Source organism: Cloeon dipterum, chromosome 3 (genome assembly GCF_949628265.1).
Source record: "Cloeon dipterum chromosome 3, ieCloDipt1.1, whole genome shotgun sequence".
NCBI classification, from domain to species: domain Eukaryota; kingdom Metazoa; phylum Arthropoda; class Insecta; order Ephemeroptera; family Baetidae; genus Cloeon; species Cloeon dipterum.
In genome coordinates, this window is record NC_088788.1 from 29,501,221 (window position 1) to 29,524,658 (window position 23,438).

Sequence of the window (23,438 nt, forward strand, 5' to 3'; positions counted from 1 at the left end):
AACTTAAGACAGAGCTTCAAGCGAATATTAGTAATGTATTTCACGCTGCAAAACTTTCTTATGCCACCATTGTTGTTGCTTGATGCAACTTGCACAAATTACTATTCGGTAAAAATTAACGCTGACGGTGATTCCGTTAAAAATTTAAAATCCTCACTGGCTGCTATATCCGGCATTGCTTTCCTCCTGGTAGCTTGTGTGTTTACTTATAAAAATCAAAACCAATTTCATCTCTTTGAAACCAAAATTGACGCACCAAACATGATGCTTAACTATGATTTTCATAGTTGAATTCATTTATAGTTTAAAGATTGCTTATCAATTTCACAAAATGCCCAAAGACATAATTGATCAATTAATTTTATTCAAGAGACTTTTCTCACGGTCGAAAAAATTTAAGATTAGCTTAAAAGATGTTGTCGTAACATACATTCCTTTAATAATTTCTCATTCGCTCTTTTTTACGGCATGATAGAAATACATTTTGAGGATCCACTATACTTACTGGCAGCAGCTTCATTACATCTGATAAGATCATCTTTTTTTGTATTAGCAATTGCGTTGATTCGAACAATTTTCATTTCCCTTCGCTATTCAAATAAGATTATCAGATTTTTATTAACAACATGCTCAGACTTTAAAACAGTGGAACTTTGGAGGAGGCATCACTCTCATGTGCTAAAATGTGCTGAAAATGCCGATTCGCTTTTCAATACGCTGATGCTCTGCCAATTGTATTATTACTATATGTCGATTCAGTTTGATGCGTTTGAAATTATAAAAAACTGTTACTATTGCTACGCTGGAAGATGCTTAAGTTCCTTTTATAATTTAACCTCAGTGCGCTGGATGACTTCTCACTTAATAAGCGCTGCAGTAATTTTTATATCGTGTACGTAAGTCACTAATGAGGTGAGTAATCTAAATATATGTAATCTAAGCAATTATTTCCACTAAAAAATAACTAGGTAAAATTTATACTATTATGTATACCTATAACGTTTTCAATGTGTGTAAAATTCCAACAAAGAAAATATTTCTGATACTTTGTTCATTTTAAAATAATTCACACATCATTCCAACATTGAAAAAAATCAGGTCCTGCTCGTTCTGGTGGTAATGGAAGGATTATTTAAACAAAAATCATATATCGAGGAAGAAGATTACACGATTTAGAAATCGTTGAATTTAGACTAAGAATATGGAAAATATCGTTATAACACTTCAGATTAGGAGAATCAGTGAATACACAATTCCTTATATCCTCAAATATTCATTTTTATTTTTATGGTTCTTGCATTTGATGTATTATTTACTGTAAAAAATGACTTGTATCATGAAATATATACAATATAAGTTTAAAATCCGCAAAGGTTGAGTTTCTGGGACTTCTTAACAGATTTTCTAGTTAAAAAGGGTCATGTTTTAAGTAAAAAAATATATAATCATTATTGTTGGACCCTTGGCCAGAACTTACAATTACTTGTTTCCAGAGATTTTAGATCATCTTTAATTTTTCCTTGCGTTGATCAATACATAAATTGTTTCACCATATTACAATCTCAATAATATTTATCAAATTAAAAGGTGGTCTCTTTCTCATAATCGAATACGAAAAGCAATAAATGAAAATATTGATATGTCAATGCGTCGTGTCAAACATGCCACACCTGACACTATCTCCCTTGAAACTAAATGTGTTATCCGCAGTCAAAATAGATAGAGAGTAACATAGTATATATAATTGCACGGTTTGAGCATGGTATAGCTAACTTATTCCTTTTTCGCATTTTCGATAGTTTGGTGGGGCGTATATGTGATGCTATCAGAGGAGACTCTAAATTTAGTAATGAGAAAATTTACTAAAGTTCTGTCAAGAATGCAATTTTCAATGCAAACATTTATTTTGCCAGCATTACAGTTTCTACATTTATCTTACGGAAATGTTTCCCATGTTAATGCTAATGTTAAACGTGGTTTTGACTCATACTTTAAAATTGCTCGTATTTCATGGCTTGTTTTCTTCATATCGGCTTCATGTTTTGTGTATAATGTTCATCATAATTTGTTTCAACCATTCATTTCCCCAATGGATGCTCCAAGCATAATGCTTTATTGTTTGAATATAATGATTTTTGTTGAATTTTGCTTCAATTTAAATACAACGTTTAATTTTCATGAACTACCTAAAAGTGTTGTCTATTGCTTGATTATTTTTCAAAATTCATCTTTGCCGTGTGACAAAGCTTTAGAAATTACGATGAGAGATGTCGTCTGTACCTACTTTCCTTTAATTATTTCCCAGTCAATCTTTTACTTAGGAATTATAGACATGTTTTACAAAAAGCCTTTTTTCTTAATTTCTACATTTCCATTTTACCTGATAAGATTGCCCCTATTACTATTTTTGATTGCTTTGCTGCGATTAATTTTTTTATCACTACAACATTCAAATAAAAGCATTAAACTGAAGGCAACGAAAACAAACTTTAGGCACGAAACTGTTGACCTCTTGAGGTTGAATCATTCTCTTGTGTTAAAAAGTGCCGAAATTACCGATCAGCTATTCGGCACGTTGATTCTTTGCCACTTGTCCTATCACTTTATTTCGATACAGTTTGATATTTTCGCTATTGTACACAACTTTTATGAATATTTCGCCGGAATAAGGGATACTATTTCTGATATTTCCGGCCGCCTTAGATGGATGGCTGCTCACTTCATTGAAACCGCAGCAATTTTGTACTCATGCATGCGAGTCACTTATGAGGTGAGTGTATACATCCTTTTCCCCCTGGTTAAGATCCTGTTTTGAACTATGAAAAAATCACGTCCTGCTCCTTAAATTTAGGTGGTAATTGAACAATTATTTTAACAAAAAATGATATCAAGATACACACACGAATATTTAGAAAGCGATAAATTTAGACTATGAATTGAAAGAAAATATCGTTCTATGAACGTTTTCTTTACTACAACACTTCAGATAAGGAGAATCAGTAAATAACCTTTTTTATCTTCAAATAATCTTTTTGTATTTATTTTGGTTCTTGCTTTTGATACCATTTACTTTAGAATATAACTTAATATATCAAGAAATGTATGCAAATCTGTGTAAAATCCGCAAAAAAGGTTGAGTTTTGAGGGCTTCTTAACAGATTTTCTAGTTAATAAGCGACACATGTTTTAAGCAAAAAAAAACAATTATAATAATTTTAATAATTGGTTGACCCCTGGCCAGAACTTTGTTGCTGCCAGAGATTTTAGATCATCTTTATTTTTTGCATGCGATGATCAATACGTACATTTTTTTGCCATATTACAGTCTAAATAAATAAATAATTATCAAATTAAAAAGTGGTCTCTCTATCACAATCCATTTAGAAAAGCAACAAATGAAAATATTGATATCTGAATGCGTCGTGTCAAAAATGCCAAACCTGATTCTATCTCTCTTAAAACTAATTGTATTATCCGCAGTCAAAATAGATAAAGAATAACATAATGTATATTATAGCAAAGTTTGAGCATGGCACGGTTAACTTATTCCTTTTTTGCTTTTTCGTTAGTTTGGTTGGACGAATGTGATGCTATCGCAAGAGACTCTAAATTAAGTAATGAGAAATTTCCCAGAAGTTGTGTCAAGAATGCAATTTTCAATGCAAACATTTTTTTTGCCAGCATTACAGTTTCTACATTTATCTTACGGAAATGTTTCACTTATGAATGTTACTGTTAAACGTGGTTTTGATTCATACTTTAAACTTGCTCGTATTTCTTGTCTTGTTTTCCTCATATCGGCTTCATGTTTTATGTATAATGTTCATCATAATGTGTTTAAAAAATTCGTTTACCCAATGGATGCTCCAAGCATAATGCTTTATTGTTTGAATATAATGCTTTTTGTTGAATTTTGCTTCAATTTAAATACAGCGTATAATTTTCATAAACTGCCTAAATATGTTGTCTATTGCTTGATTATTTTTCAAAATTCATCATTGCCGTGTGACAAGGCTTTGGAGATTACGATGAGAGACGTCGCCTGTACCTACTTTCCTTTAATTATTTCCCAGTCGATCTTTTACTTAGGAATTATAGACATGTTTTACAAAAAGCCTTTTTTCTTAATTTCTACATTTCCATTTTACCTGATAAGATTGCCCGTATTTTTATTTTTGATTGCAATGCTGCGATTAATTTTTTTATCACTACAACATTCAAATAAAAGCATTAAACTGAAGGCAACGAAAACAAACTTTAGGCACGAAACTGTTGACCTCTTGAGATTGAATCATTCTCTTGTGTTAAAAAGTGCCGAAATTTCCGATCAGCTATTCGGCACGTTGATTCTTTGCCACTTGTCCTATCACTTTATTTCGATACAGTTTGATATTTTCGCTATTGTACACAACTTTTATGAATATTTCGCCGGAATAAGGGATACTATTTCTGATATTTCCGGCCGCCTTAGATGGATGGCTGCTCACTTCATTGAAACCGCAGCAATTTTGTACTCATGCATGCGAGTCACTTATGAGGTGAGTGAATACATCCTTTTCCCCCTGGTTAAGATCCTGTTTTGAACTATGAAAAAATCACGTCCTGCCCCTTTAATTTTGGTGGTGATTGAACAATTATTTAAACAAAAAAATTATATATCAAGATATACATGATTACACGATCATTTAGAAAGCGATAAATTTTGACTAAGAATTGAAGGAAAATATCGTTCTATGAACGTTTTCTTTACTACAACACTTCAGATAAGGAGAATCAGTAAATAACCTTTGTTATCTTCAAATATTCTGTTAGTATTTTTTAGTTCTTACATTTAATAACATTTACTCTATGAAAATGACTTTAATCTTGAAATATAAACAATTCTGTGAGTAAAATCCGCAAAAAAGTAGAATTTCGGGGGCTTCATAACAGATTTGCTAGATAAAAAGGGATTTTTTTAACCCAAAATTAAAATAATTTTAATAATTATTGCTGGACCCCTGGCCAGAACTTTGTTGCTTCCAGAGATTTTGGATCATCTTTATTTTTTCCATGTATGATCAATACGTAAATAGTTTATCCATAGTACAGTCTAAATAATATTTATCAAATTAAAAAGTGGTCTCTTTATCATAATCGAATAAGAAAAGCAATAAATGAAAATATTGATATTTCAAAGCGTCGTGTCAAACATGACACTATCTCTCTTGAAACTAATTGTATTATCCGCTGTCAAAATAGATATATAACATGTGTTATTGCACAGTTTGAGCATGGCCTGGTTAACTTATTCCTTTTTCCCTTTTTCATTAGTTTGGTGGGGCGAATGTTATGCTATCGCAAGAGACTCTAAATTAAGTAATGAGAAATTTCACAGAAGTTGTGTCGAGAATGCAATTTTCAATGCAAACATATTTTTTGCCAGCGTTACAGTTTCTACATTTTTATACGGAAATGTTTCACTTGCGAATGTTGATGTTAAACGTGGTTTTGATTCATACTTTAAACTTGCTCGTACTTCATGGCTTGTTTTCCTCATTTCGGCTTCATGTTTTATGTATAATGTTCATCATAATATGTTTCAACCATTCATTTCCCCAATGGATGCTCCAAGCATAATGCTTTATTGTTTGAATATAATGATGTTTGTTGAATTTTGCTTCAATTTAAATACAGCGTATAATTTTCATAAACTGCCTAAAAGTGTAGTTCATTGCTTGATTATTTTTCAAAATTCATCTTTGCTGTGTGGCAAAACGTTAAAAATAACGATGAGAGATGTCGTCTGTACCTACTTGCCTTTGATTATTTCCCAGTCAATCTTATGCTATGGAATTATAGACGTGTTTTATGAAATGCCATTTTTCTTAATTTCTACATTTCCATTTTACATGATAAGGTTGCCCGTATTTTTATTTTTGATTGTAATGCTGAGATTAATTTTTTTATCTCTGCAATATTCAAATAAAACCATTATATTGAAGGCAAAGAAAACAAACTTTAGGCACGAAACTGTTGACCTCTTGAGGTTGAATCATTCTCTTGTGTTAAAAAGTGCCGAAATTACCGATCAGCTTTTCGGCACGTTGATTCTTTGCCACTTGTCCTATCAATTTGTTTCGATACAGTTTGACATTTTCGCGATTATACAAAACTTTTATGAATATTTCGCCGGAAAAAGGGATACTATTTCCGATATTTCCAGCAACATTAGGTGGATGACTGCTCACTTCATTGAAACCGCAGCAATTTTGTACTCATGCATGCAAATCACTTATGAGGTGAGTTAATACATCCTGATTCCCCTTGTTAAGTTCCTGTTTTGAAATATTATATTATTAGGAATTTTAATGGATGCACAATGTTATTTATGCCGTTTCGATTCCTTTAATTTTGAATGTTCTAAAAAAAGAAGTCAAATTTGTTTTTGTTAAAATAAAAACTTACAAAGCACATGAAATTCACAATATTTCTAGAAACAAGGTATACATCAGTTTATAGTTTTTTTTTAATGCAATACAACCACTGAAATATTTATAACTTAACTTATTGGCATGTCAAATGGGACACATTCATTTTCCTCTAATGGAGATTAAATTCTAAAAAAATAAAGATCGAGCTTTGAGACAACATGTAATTGTATTGAATCGAAATTTGTGTGTCTGACTCATTGCCACCACTCAAGTGTGTAAGCTCAAAGAATAGGTCATGTTGTATTAACTTAAGTCATATTCCTTCAGGCGACTAGTAGCAATGGATTTCACGCTGCAAAAATGTCTTATGCCGCCATTGTTGTTGATTGATGCAACCTTCACAAATTACTATTCGGTAAAAATTAACACTGACGGTGTTTCCGTTGAAAATTTAAAATCCTCACGGGTTGCTTTATCCGGTATTGTTTACCTCCTGTTAGCTTTTGTGTATACTTATAAAAATCAAAGTCAATTTCATCTCTTTGAAAAAGCAATTGATGCACCAAACATGATGCTGCTCAGCTTAAATATAATTTTCATAATTGAATTAATCTCTGATACAAGGATTGCGTACAAGTTTCACGAAACGCCTATAGACATAATTGATCGATTAATTTCATTCAATAGATTTTCTTCTCACTGTCGAAAAAAATTTAAGATTAGCTTAAAAGATGCTGTCGTAACATATATTCCTTTAATAATTTCTCATTCGCTCTTTTTTTACGGCATGATAGAAATAATGTATGTAGAACCACTATACTTATTGACAAGAGCTTCATTACATCTGATAAGTTCGTCTTTCTTTGTATTAGCAATTGCGTTAATCCGACTAATTTTTCTCTCTCTTCGCTATTCAAATAACATAATCAGATATTTATTAACAAAATGTTCAAACTTTAAAACAGTGGAGCTTTGGAGGTTGCATCACTCTCTTCTATTAAAATGTGCAGAAAAAGCAGATGCGCTTTTCAATATGCTGATTCTCTGCCACTTGTCATATAACTATGTGTCGATTCAGTTTGATGCTTTTGAAATTATTAAAAACTGTTATGAATTCGACGCCGGAAGATGCTTAATTTCCTCTTATAATTTAACTCGAATACGGTGGATGGCCTCTCACTTAATGGAAACTGCAGTAATTTTTATCTCGTGTACGCAAGTCATCAATGAGGTGAGTGATCTAAATATATGTAATCAATGCAATGATGTCCACTTATAAAATCTGGGAGATTCGTAGACAGGTTTTAATTTGTTTAAAATTCTATCAAAGAATGATTTTCGCCAATATTTACCAAAATGAGTGTTTCCATGTGAAAGTTTCAAAAATATTTCTCTGTTTTTTACTGTTTTGCATTACTAGCATTTTACATTGATTGGTCTCTTATCCATGTTTTATAATGAGAACGTGTAAAATTTATACACTCCCATGCCATGCTTTTTTCTCTGCTTAATTCAGTTATTTTAATCTGCATTCTACATCCTAAATTGATAAGTTCTCATGTATGTGCAATTCACCGTTGAGGTGAGTTCTCTCCCGACCATTAATTCTTGCTTTTTTTTAATTATAATCTTTCATAGTGCAATACCTTAATGGACTAGTAATGATTTTCTTGTTTTGAATTATTACATTTATAATATGCCACTCCTCCCGCCACTTGCTACACGTGTATTTATTAGCATAATAACACTTGAAAGCTTAAATGTTTCGTTAGTTTGACAGCTCTGCAAAATGCGTCCTAAAAGCGAGCTCACCACACTTCTTTGACTGCTCTTTAAACATCACGAAATGGAGAGAAAGTCCATGTTTCTGTCTCTTTCTCGAATTGCCGTTTTACATTCGCAAATTGCGGGTACTTTTCCATTTCGAGTGGGAGCGAACGATATTTCAGAATGGTCGCGTTTAAAGATTGTCAGCATTATTCAGCTCACAGTTTTCATTGCAGGTACAATTTATGTAATGCTCCATAAGTTTTACAGACACCACACGCTAGGTGCAGTTGTCTCATTTACAACACTTCTTGGAGACTCGTGTCTTTGTTTAACTAATTTGACTGTGTATCACCTCGCAATTTTCCAATCAAATGTCTTACTAGCCATCTTTAAAAAAATAATCATTTTGGAAAGAGAACGAAGCATAATTATAAATGATTCGTTTCCGAAATATTACGTGCCCTTTATTAACATAACATACTTTTTACTCAGTGTAAGACAGCATTTTATAATTGAAAATTTTTCCTGGTTTCAATCAATTTTGGCGTACATGAAAGAGTTTTCCCTAATGGCTATTGAGTGTCAATACATCGTCATCACATTTTTTATTAAAAGTTCCTTCCTTCAAGTTAATAATCGGATTGAAATGTTAATAGTATCTGCTGAAAACCTTGAAAGAAAAATAAATGAAATTAGAGAAACCATTAGTTCTCTGCATATTACAGTAGATGATATCAACAGACTGTACGGTCTTTGTTTGCTCATGTGCCTGCTTTCGCTGAACGTCTATTTAAATTGCGATTGTTTCTGGATCGTTAGCACTTTGTATTCAAAAATCGATTCCTTGGAAAAACTTGAAACCTTTTTATATTATGGAGTTTGTTGGACGTCATTTGATTTTATCCGTGTCTTGGCGTGTACGTGGATTTCGACTAATACATCAAATGAGGTAATACCAATCGATATAATATTGATGATTTTTTAGCTGTCTCAAAAACCATTGCCAATTTGATTTTCAATCCTCAATTTAAGCTTGTATTTGGTCGATTCATGGTACAATTGAAGTGCAGATTTCATCCATAAATATCTTACTCTTCCTACAACTTTTCAAAATTACTGGCTCTGGATTATTAAATTTTGATTTAACAACTAGGCTATATTCAAAGTTCTCCACGAATCTCAAAACTAGTATGGTAATAATCTAGAGCAGCAGTTTTCGCCACGGCTAAAATGACCTCCCTCTCAAAGTCATCTGTCAACACGGCCTTAAAGCTTTTTGACCTTGCAGTCGCGCCTATCGCGAGCTATGGGGTTCAGGTGATCTGGCCGTACTTGACATTGAGCGATTTCGCAAAATTAGAATCAGTAAAGACGAGATTTTTAAAGAGAGCACTCGGCCTATCCAAATATACGAAATCGAGACTGTCTAACAAACTGGCCGACACTAGCTTCTTTGTAGAAGATTTAGCTGCTAGATTTTCTCTTCCTCACACTGAGAATTATAGTAAATTAATTCAAAACCAGTGGTATAAGATTTTCCTGATTGAGCCGGGGTTTTTCGATACGCCCGCGATGGTCGACCAGAGTTGGAAAGCCGTGTGCTATTCAAATAGGCACACGTTAACACGGCACGCTTGTCACGGCTTCCATTATCTTTTGTGTAAAGTAAAAGAATTCCACAGTGAAGCCCTTCCTAACTGTGTTTGTAAACTTTGTGATAAGAACATGGACTTTTATCATTTCCTGAGCTGTGATAAAAATCAGATGAGTTTGACTCAAGCTGCAAAATAACCAGCTAAATGACTGATACAAATTATTATTATTATAAAATCAGTTGTACACAACTTGTGTTAAATTAAGTGATTGATTGATTGTAATAATCTACTGTATGAGCTAATTAATATTTTTGATTCAAAGCGTATGATCAGTTTGTCAAAACACAATGTTGGGAGTGGAGTCGTTAAATCGTGTGCTCATCTCTCCAATTGCATGCATGCTACTTCTTGTTACTATATACCTATTTTGTTTTTACAAAACAAAATGCACTGATGCATATTCATCAGTGCATAAACTGGTCAAATCTTGATATTAACCTTGATTCCACAAGCACATAACAATTTCAATTTTTTTTTTATTTGTGTTTATTACAATATATAAAAAAAATTCGAGTTGTGGGACCTTATTCCTCGCGCTTTACTCAATTTTGCTTTCATCAAATCCTTGGTAATCTTACATTTGCTTAAAAGGTGCTTAAATACTCTAAATTAAGCGATTGAAAAACCAGATAAAAAGTTTTTAATAATGTGCACAAGGTAGAAGAAATCATGAGTATTTATGATATAATTCAAACAGTTTACGGGCCTGTATGTGTATCTATCCCCACTATTAGAATATGCACTTTAAGGCATGAATGGATTTATACAATAATTTGACAAATTTATACACATAGCCATTGTATCCATTTAAACGACCACGAAGTTAAAATATTTAAATATGAATCACCGAAGTCTACTCTCTGGAATGTTATCGACGTAATAATTATATCGCTGGCATCAGTTCATATGGACTGAAGCTTAAAAAAGAGGTCCATTGAACTTTTCACTGTTGTGAAGCACCGCTAGAATATTATGTGCATCAAAATGTTTTGCGGCTCTAAATAATTGTAAGTAGATCATACTAAATATTACATGCAAAATAAAATGCTTCTTAGATGCTTTGAAATATATATTGACGCAATAGTAAATGATTGATAGTAGATAGGTTGTATATAAATTAAGTAATTAATATTGATCTCTTCATGAAATTCATTTAGCTTAAGATGGAAACGTTGACTATTATTGAGGAACGAAATAAACTTGCGTGATGGAAGAGTATAACAACGCAATACAGGACTGGGCGTATTTCGGCATATTTTTCGCGAAAAGGGACCGAGAGCGCTCACTTTTAAAACCAATTTCCACTAAATACATGCGCGTTTTATCAGTTGCTCTTCACATCAACTCTTTGATTGGCGTTTCCTGTGTTTTCAATAAGTTTTTGGACGCTAGCGAACGAGAAGCGCAAATGCTGATTAGATTCGTAACTGACGTTAATTTTCATTTACTATCCTTTGTATGTACAATGTTTTTTAGAAATAATTATATCACTGTGACCACCATTGTAAACAAATGTCTAATTTTAGACAAAAAAACTAGTAATTTCCCTTCGGATTCTATTTTTATTCGCTTTTGTGACTTTGAGCGTTGTTTTCCTTGACATATACAGCTATCCCATATCAATATACACAGTCACAACGGTTGTTATAGATATATTTAGAAATATTCTTTTGGCCCAAATTTACTTGCTGGCAGTTTGGCTCAAGATTTGCGTCCATTCTGTTAACACAGGAATAGCTAAAATTGGTAAAACCGTGTCTGAAGTCCACTTAATTCGCAACTTTCACTCAAATGTAACGGATGTAATTGCGATGGTGGCGGATATGTATTCGTTCACTTTGCTTGTACTTATATATGATCACTTTTTTTACGCTCAACTCGATGTGGCTTACATATGCTTCAAAATGTACGACTCTAATGTGGGAGCTCTAAGCTATGTGCCAATTGACAGAGAAGACGCAACAGTGCTGTACATTTTTTGGACCATGTTGGACGTTTTTGGTGTTATCACGATTATATACCTTGCATCAGACGTTGTAATGGAGGTATGGTTAATTTAAATTGGATAAATTCATTGCAGACAATTTAACTAAAGTATGAAAATATTTTATTTCCTATTCCATAACTTCAGATTTTAAATCATTTTTATGGGTCTCTTGGTCAAAAATAAGGTGACAAGTTGCAAGCATTTAATTACAAATACATATAAAGGGCGTCAAAAATTTAACCAGTCATGTCGGGAATGACCGCGTTTTTTTGTAATAATACTTTTTACAAATTTTTGATAACCTTTTGTGATTTTCTTTCATTCAACTTTAATTATTTTTTATTGCCTAGTTATAACATCTATCATTTTTTTAAAATCTTTTATCAAACATTTTTTTTTTGCTAATTTTAAAAGCTGAAACAGCTGAAAAAGTAAATGAATTCCTGTGTTAAATATGCACTTATTTAATTTGTTTTGGTATTAGTGTTGTTACATTCACAATGCTTATCCAGCCATCTTAGAAATTACAAACACGGCAAATATTATTTTATTGATTTTATAACGCATTCTGCTAACAATACAAAGACATTTAATACATTATTTGAATATCAAATTTTTATCTGAACTTAATGCTCTATAAGCAATAAAGTAGCAGTTCCTTTTTCATTTCTGTTATGCAAGCAAACAGCTTGTGTCAATGGCAAAATTGACGACAAATCTTTCACTCGTGCTTGGTTTTTTACACTACACTGGCGCGTTAAATATAAAATTTGACGAAAAACGAAGGATTTTCAAAAAATGTAGTGAATTCAAGTCGGCTCTTTTTTTAGCCACTTATATTGTTTTAGACATTCCATTTCTGCTGATGTGCTACGTGCGTATTTCAAAACCTGGGCTAGATGGGTCAGATCTTGTACAGAGCATATCAGACATTTCCTACAATATTTGTGTCTTTCATGGAGCTTTTTTCATTTATTTTCAAAGAAATGAAGTGATCAAACTTTTTAACCAAGTCACATCCTTTCAACTGACTTTAGATATTTCTCGATTAACAATAGCAACATCCTTTTTCTACTTAACGCTGCTTTTCATTTTTAATTATTTTATGTACGCTCCCGAAAATTATTTAGCAATGTTTACCATTTCCATATCCGACGTACTCATTAAATCTGTGGCATTGCAAATTTTGACGATATTCCATTTGTTCTTGCAAACTTTACGCTGGGTCAACTTTGAAGTTAAAAACGGTAAAATGCCAGTGGAAAAAATGCGACTTATGCACTCAAAACAAATGCAGATATATGAAAAATTGCAAAACGTATACGGATTTATGGTTCTCAACTTGATATTTTATCATTGCCTTTACATTCAAACTGATCTTTATAGAGGCTCTTCAATGTTGTATGACATATTTATAAGTCGTGTGAAAGAATGGGGAGATGAGTATCTTCAAATAATATCTTATCTCGCGTGGATGTTTTCCGACTTGGTTGCAGTCGCAAGCATCACCATTTTATGCGCAACTATTGAAAACGAGGTAAATTTTAATATCGAACAAGGCTTATCGATTGAACACCCACTTAAATTAATATTGATGATTTTACAGACCTTTTTGAGTGATTGGCTTCTTTCCTTGGTTGCTATATTGATCAGAGTTCATTTATAAAGTTGCAGCATTTCAAACAGAATATTTCCAGAATGAACCATGTCTTAGTTTTCTTGAAATTCACGGGCGCATTACTTATATCTGTGGACGAGACTTCTAAGCAGTTTAAAGTTTGCAATCGCGCATTTCTGATATTTTCAGCGTCTATGTGTGTGACCTCGGATGCAAACTATATTTTTGAATCAGTGACGGGAATAATAAACAAGGCAGAAAATTTTAGCGGGGTTGATTTGATTCGAATGGTAGCTGATCTTTGTTACCATTTACAAATTTGGCACACTGCGCTTTTCATTTTTCGAAATATGCCAGATATAGCAATTTATATGCATATTATCGGTATAAATAACAAAACCAATTTGTGCAGTAAATTCGCATTATTTGCTTCAGTGTATTACCTTTTAGTCATATTCAATAACAGCTTGAGTTGGACATCTGCACATTTTTTTAAAAGACACATGCTGGGTACAGTATTATGTTTTGTGAATGACACTTTTAATTCCACAATGATGATTCTTATTTGTTTTCTACTAGACAGCTCAAAAAATGTGCTGAGGTTAACACACAATCAGTTGTTAAAAGTAAACAGCGCCGGGAGTCAACTAAAAGTTAAAATTGACGATTTCAGATTAAAAATCCGAAACACAATTAGAGTAATTGAACATTTAAACAGTAAAATCTCGATCTTACTTCTGACAATCATTTTGGGACGATGTTGCTACACACAGATTGACATTTTCTATGCAATTTGCGGTTTACTTGAATCAATTTTTCAATTGCAACCTCAAACGATACCATCATTTACGGCGAAAGATTATCTATTTTGGGGCATCATTGACATGGCTTCAGTGTTTATGTTAATCATTTGCTGCTGCCAAGTCGAAGCTGAGGTAATAACTAGTCCTTTACATGATAATCGCTTGACCTGAAATTTGTCTGTCTCATAACTCACAGGACACACCACCATTTTCTGAATTGCCATAATTTAAGGTGAATTCTGATCGAATACATGAGTAAACATTACAACATAATAATTATTATCAAACTGCGTCCAACGAGCTAAATGATTATTTCAGTGTTTTAGTATTTTAGTTTCGTTCTAGAGCATCATGGATTCGGTCGGAATGTTGTTTAAGTGGTGCGGAACTCTGTTGATAAAATTTGACAAGACCGATAAAACATTCAAACCGTGTTGCCCGCAACTCTTGATATTTTCGGCCACATTGTGTGTTTTAAGTGATTCAGAAATAACGGTTCACTCGTTGAAATCAAAATTCAAAGAGTGGCCTTTGCAAGGGGCAACTATCGTTCACTTATTTGGTGACGTGATGTACCACACTCAAATTTTAGTTACGGCAAATATGATTGTTCGGAGCAGTAGCCACGTGGCTGAATTTTTTAGTGCATTTGGATACCATAACAAACGTCGTCGAGAATTTGTTGGCTCGGTTTTTAAATCATACGTTTTTATTTACATGGGACTGATTATTTATTTCAACAGTTTCAGTTACAATGCATGTGACCTAGTTTGGTGCGGTTTTTTTGCTAACCTCATTTGCTTTTTTAACGATCTTTACAATTGCACTATGTTTTTACAAATCAACTATTTGATAATAACGCTGCGAAATATGCTCGCAGACTGCAACAAAAGAATATTATGTATTAGCTCTCGTAAAAATGAAAGAGATATTAACAATATTCGGAATTTCAGAGCCAACATATTGTCGGCTCAGGAAAAATTTGATTCCACGTTTTCCTTTCTTATGCTGATTACTTTTTGTGAAAGGTGTAATTATGTGCAAATCAACATTTACGGCCTCCTGTGCAATTTATTTAGCCTTCACGCCGGGCATAGTGATGGTTTTGATTTCTCAATCGTTCAAACGTTTTTCTGGATGTCTCTGGATTTGTGCTCTGCAATCTCCATGGTTACTTGCTGCGCCTTAGCCGAGTATGAGGTATTCACTATTGTGCAAATCCCGATGAAAACACAGGATTCGGTTAGGAAATGAACGTTATTATGTTTAAAATGCAATTACCATCGCCCACCCTCTCCCCCTTAGCACACAACAGTAATTAACGTTGCTAGAGGGAACCTCGTCAACTGTGCTATTAAAGGTTACAATAATATTCATGAATATTGAAGTAGCGGTAACAAAGGCTCTTCATTTTAAAGCGCCGTGCAAGCAAAATTGCCACAGTCGCACAAAAGCCGGAAAGCATGCAAGACCCATGTCGTTATCAGACTAGGAGTTTTTCCCTATACTTGAAAATTACTGGATCGTTTCTCGGGACGCTGGCAGACGATAACTTATATTATCCGTTCACTGGGAGACAGTTAAATTTGCTAGGAATATTTTACATGGTTATCGGGTCACCGATGCTGCTGAAACTGTGTAAATCTATCATGGCTTTAACCCCTGGAAATTCTCATGAAATAATAAGGGTTTCCTCTTTTCTATTCCACCATTTATTTTTATTGACTGCATGTCACGTAATATTCTGGAAAACTAATTCAACCACTCAAATTTTAAACAGTTTAGTCCGAATTCAGTCTTTTTTAAATACTGAAGTGGAATTTCAAGTACTTTCCTGTTCACTTTTCTCTTACATATTGTTGTGTTGTATTACCGGATTCAGCTCTGTCAGTCAAGGTAGAATAACAATTCATGAATACATAGTTCTTGAAGTCAACGAGACAATTTCTACGTCATTTACATTCCTAATTATTTTTTTCGTATTCTTCAAATTAAAACTCTTAAAAAGTCTCAATCAAAAGGTCATGATCATTGATCAAAATTCAGATGAGATCCAAGTTATGAAATTAATAGAAAGTAGAGCTCATATTGAAGAAACTTGGCAAATTTTTGAAGATGCGTTTAAATATTCGCTAATACTGTTCGTTTTTCACAAATATATGTTTGCAATATATGATATTCGCTTACTTTCAGTGGCTATATTTACCTGCGTTTATGATAGTAAAGTTATAAATGCTAGCGTCCTATTCTCGATTTTTGTTAGTGTGATCTGGATCCTTTTGAACTTGATTTTACTCATTGTAATTGTCCACCTTTGTGCAAATATCGAATTTGAGGTGAGGTTTTCATATGCTGAAGGATTTTGCTTATAATATGTCCAAGGAATTTGAAGACTAGAAACATTTTGAATTTAACTTTTTAAAAAGGGTATTGGTTTGTTGCAGGCAAAGAAAACAGGACCGCTGCTTAGCAAAATTGCTAATTCCCTACCAGAGTCACCCACAAGGGAGTCGGTACGTGAGCAAAATGAGCATTATATGTTGACAAGATTTAACAGATAATATATATCACAAACAGCTGCTATGGTTTGCGTCTGAAGTTTCGTCGAGGAAAGTCAAATTTACTGCTTGTGGGCTCTTTCCTATCAATTACGAGCTTCTCTTTGCCGTAAGAAAATAACCTTTTGTTTTGTTGATTTCAAAATAACATTAAGTTACAAACAGGCAGCAGGGTCCTGTGCAACCAACATGGCAATCCTTATGCAAGCGCACATCGTCACATTGAAGCAGAAAGAACAATGAGCTGTACTATATATGTTCTTTGCTCTGGTCATCAGTACAAAAAGAGAAAGAATTATTATGAATTCAATAAACATCTAACAGTAGATTTTACATAAATATTTATCACAGATTGTAATTAAATGGGTTTGACGAAAGGTGTGCATAGATTTTTCCATATCAATTTAATTAATGCACTAAAATCAGTCAAGCTGATGAAGTTTGTCGATTGGAAACCATATAGTGAATCGCATTGTAACTTGTAACTCAACACACGTTATTTATTTTTCTTTCTTATAAAAATATGTGAAAAAGTGAAGCCTGTGTGCAAGTTGAATATATTCAATAAGAACATGTTTCCATTAGCTTTATTATTTTCTAATCGGGTGTCGTTTTTTTAACAATTGAGCGTAATTGTATTTTTTATATCATTTAGAAAAACTACTACTAAATTTGTATGTGAAAAATATCTCTGCGTGAAATTTGTTTTTAATTTTAGCGTTAAAGAGTGTTTCAATATGCAAAAAATAAATACATATCAATAGCGTAATATTAATTATTGTATTGCTTAAAATGACAATCTTTTATTTGTGTAGCCTCATAAAATGTTGTGTAATCTAGAAATGAGTTGACTTTAACTATCGATTTTAATGCTGAGTACTTGATGATTTTTTCAGTGTGTCGTTAGATTTCAGAGTGCTACCATGTCTAAAATTGATAATCATTTTTGTTTTCAAGTAAGAAAGTGTGTCCTGTTATTTAGGATTGCAGGAGTATATCTATTTAAAACAAAGAATTTTTGTTTTTCAACTTACGAGAGTCGTAATTTGAAACTTATATCTGTTGTAGCTTTAGCTATAAACTTCATTCTGAGCTATTTCCATTTTTTTATAACATTCAATAACAATTTATATTACCAAGGTCTGTATAGCACATTTGCGCTACTACGCTGGATGAGTTTTGAACTGAACTGTTTGACATGCCTCTTTGTTGTGACATTCAAGACGGTAGATATTGTTGACTTGCTAAACAATATCTCTACAGTTCACAAATCTCTCAAAGGGCAATACAAAGAGCAGAATATTTTATTTCTTGCTTTCGTTTTATTTTTATTGAATACACTTAATTTGTTAATGACCTCAGTTGTTTATGACCCAGTTTCAAATTTTGATATGATTATATTTGGTTTTAGAGAACTATTTACTATATTAACAGCATTTCAAGTTGCTTTCATTGCAGACAGCATTAAATTTTTGTTCTCTCAGTTAAATAAACATTTGTCGTCAGAAAAAAATATTTGTCCCAAACGAATGCTCGATCTAAGATTCAGCTGGGAAGCATTAATGAATTTGAGCGATCAAGTTGAAAATTTGTTTGGCTTCTTCATCCTTATTACACTGACCTCCAGAACGCTGTACCTTCTCAAAGACATAGATGTGCTGACCAAAGACTTGGTCGACATTTTCTTTGCTCCCAACGTCGATGAAAATAGACACATACGTATTATCGTTTACATAGTTTGGTGCACAATAGACACGGCATTTGTGCTGCTGATTATCTTTGCATATTCTCGGATTGAAAAGGAGGTTGTCATTTCATTCTGAAATTCCCGCACTTTTGTAAATGCTTTTTTATTTCAGAGTATAAAAATTGGCCCTCTGCTAATCAGACAAACAGGACGTATGCCAGTGCACTCTCTAATCAGAGAAAATGTAAACTTTGAAGGTCATTGAGCTATTGATGTTTTACAAATTACACAGGTGACGTACTTTGCACTGGAGGTGGCATCGAGGAAATTTAAAATTACTGCGTTCGGCTTATTCCCTATCAACTTCGAGATAATTTTTCTGGTGAATATCGTGTCGGGATATTTTTCTTGTTTCTATTTTCCAATTTCTAGATTGCAGGATTTTGTGCTACGAATTTTGCAGTACTTATTCAAGCACACATTATGACACTGCAGAAACAACCTGAAAACTGTTCTTTCTAAATATTAAAAAGCATGTTTAAGAATGCATTACTTTTGGTGAAACTGTTAATTTCTAACTTGATTGATTAAAAAAATAGTTTCCATTGACTCGTTGGAACTTACGTAAACGTATTAACTGTTAATCTCTGGTCAATGAAACAAACAAATTGATTTAAATAATATTTTTCACTGATAGCTGCATTCAAATTCATTATTAGCCAATTAATACTTTCATTTTATTCCCAAATAATTTAATGATATAGTAGTTTGATTAAGTTGATCAAATGTAACGAAATTTTACGAAAGGTATTGAAGGAATGAAGTTCAAATGTTAAGACTGTTCTACACTTGTTTTTGTTTATTTCATAAAAAGTTAAAAGCAGAAGAGCAACGGTGCCCATTCATCGTCTTTCTCTGGAAAGTCATCAAAGTGAGTGGATTGCCTTTGGCATTAACATTAGCCAATGGAAATAAACAAGCAGGCGGAGGGCAAAATCGATTTAATCGCGATTGATCGGCTTAATTGCGACGGAAAAGGTCTCTCGAGGAAGGCACAAATAAAATGCACGCCGCGCTCTAGCAGCGGGTGTGTTATTATTCAAATTTGCATATTGAAGCGGGACTAGCGGGGCGGGGGAGGAAGGACGGCGCCCCATTACACTGGCCCTGCGACAATCAACTTGATGGCGTCGAATTCGGTGCCAACTTTTAATGCGCCCTTTTACTGGCCAATAAAAATAATGTGCACACTCACTCCGTCAGCCGGAGCATACCTGCCGCCTCGTAATAACTCATTCTCATATTCAAATGAGCCGCCATAAAAATGAATTGCTGCCGAGAATGTCTCTCGTCGCCGTTATTGAACCTGCTATTCCGTTTTGCGAGGGCTGTGCGAGCCGGCCCCCAAGAACTGCTGCATGTGCGCTTTTTTGCTTGAAAAATTGAAGCTCTGCCTGGCTCTTGGATTATTTTTTTTACCACTTTGCGTTTCGCGCGGCTAAATCGCAATTTGCACACTTTACGGTGGACCAGGTCCAATGCACAGATTCTTCCTCTGCAATTTAAACCGCAGACAAAAATATTGGCCTTTGTTGCAGCTCCTTATGATATATGCGACAATTCATCATCACTTTTAGCATACAATTTTATTTTATACGGCAGAGACTATAGTGTCAATTATTGCTCCGTTTTTACTGGTCAAATGATAGAGGAACGATTCAGTTAAGAGTCCATAGCCTAATTTCTTGGTTGATTTTCCAACATTTCTCACTAATTCAAGAAGGTAAAAGTAATGCTGTTCACGTTTGACTCCTACTTTTTTTACTTTTTAAAGTATGCAACCCGCGAGCCGTTCATGCCGACATGCGTGCCTAACTTTGTTTCAGAGGCTGCAAACGATCTGAAAACATATTATTTATTATTTTTCACCCACAATAGTATTCACCAAAACTTGTGTTTTAATGTTACCCCCAGACAACATAATTCTAATACCACGCCGCATTTTGAATCCCTGGGCGAGACCCTTAAGAGGACTCCATGGGGTTGACCCCTTTTACTCCGTCTCTTTTAAAATTCATAAAGTAGCAAAATGAAAAATATAGGCAGTGACAAGTCCCCAGTTGCTCTTTTGAGCACGCAGAAGTGTCCACTCCTAGAGGGGATTACACATGGGCTGGAGCGCAGCGTGCAGGCAATTTTTATTCAGGAGGAAAAAACTGACACGCCGAGCCTATCATGGGAGTTTCCTCAAAATTATTCCAACGTGGTATTAGGCGTTGCTGCTCTCCGATGACGGTTATTCAATAACATTTTGCTCTGACCAGACTAAAGGGAGAGACATGCGTGGAGCTAAAAATATGACGAATCAAAAAGGAGAGAGAGAGAGAGAGAGAGAGAGAAAACTGATAAAAAATTCATGTCTGTTCCCGCATGCATGGCGGATTGCAATGATGTAAAATATAAAAAGGGTCCGACAGAGCGACACAAAATTCCTATTCAGTGGTTGGTCTGCAGACGAGCCACGCTAGCTTTTTAGGAGAAGCCCTCTTATATTAACCAAGCAAAATTGGCGGGGTTATTATATGTATGCCATTCCGTTTTGCTCATTCAAAGAAAAAAGAGCTGCCTCCAAAATTAAAGTGCTGCTACTAAAGGTATGACTCAGAATTTTCATTTCAGTGAGTGGCAATTTGGAAATATGTAAACCTCAAGCCTCAAAAACACAAAATGATAATTTTTTGTTTGCATAGGTGTGAATGCGAATTGATAAGTTATGGAAAACCTTTGCCGCAAAGAATTTATATCGCCTAAATTAATGAGTCTGCAAATAATGTCGGCAATTGAACATCATGGTTGTCTGTATCCGCATGATTTTTCTGGCGCTTTTTTATTTTCTTACTTTGCATTGAAATTTGTTCAACCGGTTCGTTCAACCAAAGGCAAAATATTTGGATTTCATGTTTCAGCAACGTTTATTCAACTTTTTCAATACACTAAACCGTTGCACACATTTGTGGAATAATGCAGTGGGTTACGTAAGAAAAACCTCGCAATTCGCCAGAGTGCAGGAATGCAAGTGACACAAAGCATTCTGTGATGGAACTAGAAGGCTGTCGCCACTGCAAGCAGAAGAAGGATTCCACTCCATTTACCAGGAGACATTTGCACCTGGCTCCAATATGTGAAACACAATAGAGTCACTTCTTTCTCAGTTTTATGCCTCCCTGCGCGGATTATTTTACCACCGAGCGAGAGGGTGGCCTATTTTTCTTAGCGCGTGGTGGTTTTACGACTCGACTCCCTTTCTTGCCTCTGCCTACATTTTATGCCGCCGACTTTATCTTTTACAGGATTGATGCTTCAAAAATTCAACCTGCCTGCCACACATGCATGCACCATACTACCTCCAGCAGTCTGCTACCGAGGAGCTGTAAAAATCCGCCAGGGAGAAGAGCAAGGGAAAGAAACGCATTATTAAAGCGGATGAGCGGGCCGCCGATTTTTCCTTTCCACCGTTTCTTTCCTTTCGCAACGTCGACACCATCACCTTTTGCTCACGTGTCCCTTCATTTTTACCACGCGTAAAAAGAGTAAGGTGACAAGGAGTGTTGAATTTATTATGCTTTAATGAAAAGAATAAGAGTAGCAAGCAGGGCGGCAGCGGAGGAGACATTTTCTAGCTAGTGCTTTCTCATCCCTTAGGGTGAACATTTTTAAATGAGGACGTTGGGTCGAAAGCTCGCAAATTATGTCAAGGAAGAAATGCTTGCCGGTCGAGAGGAGAGCACGATAGGTGGATTTGCGTTGAAAATTAATTCCACATCTTAGTGAAAAATGTATTTCGTTAAGATGAGCCCAGTCGAAATGTGTAATTACCATTTTCAGAAATAAAATAATTACATGCTTGTGCGTATTTGCAAAGGTATCACCCCTACCACGGCATGCTCTCACGTAGCGCTCATAAGCCAGAATTTAAATTCCTAGAGGTACGGAGGGTAGTATCCACTTTTATTTATATCATTATCTGTCTGGCTATTGCTGACACGACCAACCGCGAGTGAAATTATTTATATACCATTTGCTTACTATTTCTTTTAATTTAATTGTTTTAAGGTGAATGATAAAAGAAATCGTCCCTTCCTAAGGAAAAATCAACAGATTGAAAACAGAGTTGCAATCAATCTTGTCTTAAAATCCAGCGCAGGAAAAATTGCTAGAGTGTAAAATGAGAATTGTGACCATGGTCATGTGGTTTTTCTGATTCGTCACGTTATTCACAGAATCTGCTTCGGTCGTTGCGACCGGTTGTTTTTCTCTATATTGGCAAGCGTGCTTTACTGCAAACTTAAATTTATCGTCAGCGGCAATTCGAAGGCAATGCGCTGCTGACATGTCGCAATAATTCCTGACCTGCTCTGGAACTGCAGTTGGCAAACTCGGCAGATAAATTTCAATTTTCTGCAGCAGAAGTAATAAAAGTGCAACACCCCAAGCAAGAACAAGGCCGGCGGTGGCGTCGTAAAAGTTGTTGCACCAACTATTAATCACGCAGCGAGAACAACACCCCGCAGGCGAGCGCGGTGGTGTTCTTGAAATGACAATGATCAATCTAAATTTAAAGCTAACTACGAGTGTAAGTGGTAATTCGTGACACGAGATTGAGTGTTAGCGGCGATTTGTTGCCTTCGCAACTTTTTCCACCGCATCTCTCGTGATTGCGAGCTGATTTAATGGCACGGTGCGTAGTATGTACTTTATTGAGACTTTTTAATGGAAAAAAACTGACCTACTCATCCAATATGCAGAATTCCAAAAGGCTCACCTCCATTTTTAATCGGCAAAGGAATATAGGGAATGTTAAGTGCGTCTAGGGCGGAAAATGGAAACTTTTTACGCATGCATAAGTGCACGTGGACTGCACGTCGGTTGCGGCAATCACACAAGTTT

At 34.5% G+C, this 23,438-nt stretch overlaps 1 long non-coding RNA gene across 3 annotated transcripts in view; it reads left to right on the plus strand.

Annotated features, from left to right (window-relative positions):
• LOC135939933 (uncharacterized) overlaps positions 1 to 17,585 on the plus strand; it is a 28,351-nt gene extending 10,766 nt beyond the window's left edge. The window contains exons 1-4 of one of the 3 annotated variants that reach the window (XR_010574797.1): positions 9,040 to 9,132; positions 16,691 to 16,759; positions 16,824 to 16,913; positions 16,970 to 17,585. This is a non-coding gene — a long non-coding RNA (uncharacterized LOC135939933). Of the gene's footprint in view, positions 1 to 9,039; positions 9,133 to 16,247; positions 16,583 to 16,690; positions 16,760 to 16,823; positions 16,914 to 16,969 lie in introns of those variants that run through there. The other 2 variants (XR_010574796.1, XR_010574798.1) reach the window with 2 other exon arrangements.
• Positions 17,586 to 23,438: the final 5,853 nt, after the last annotated feature.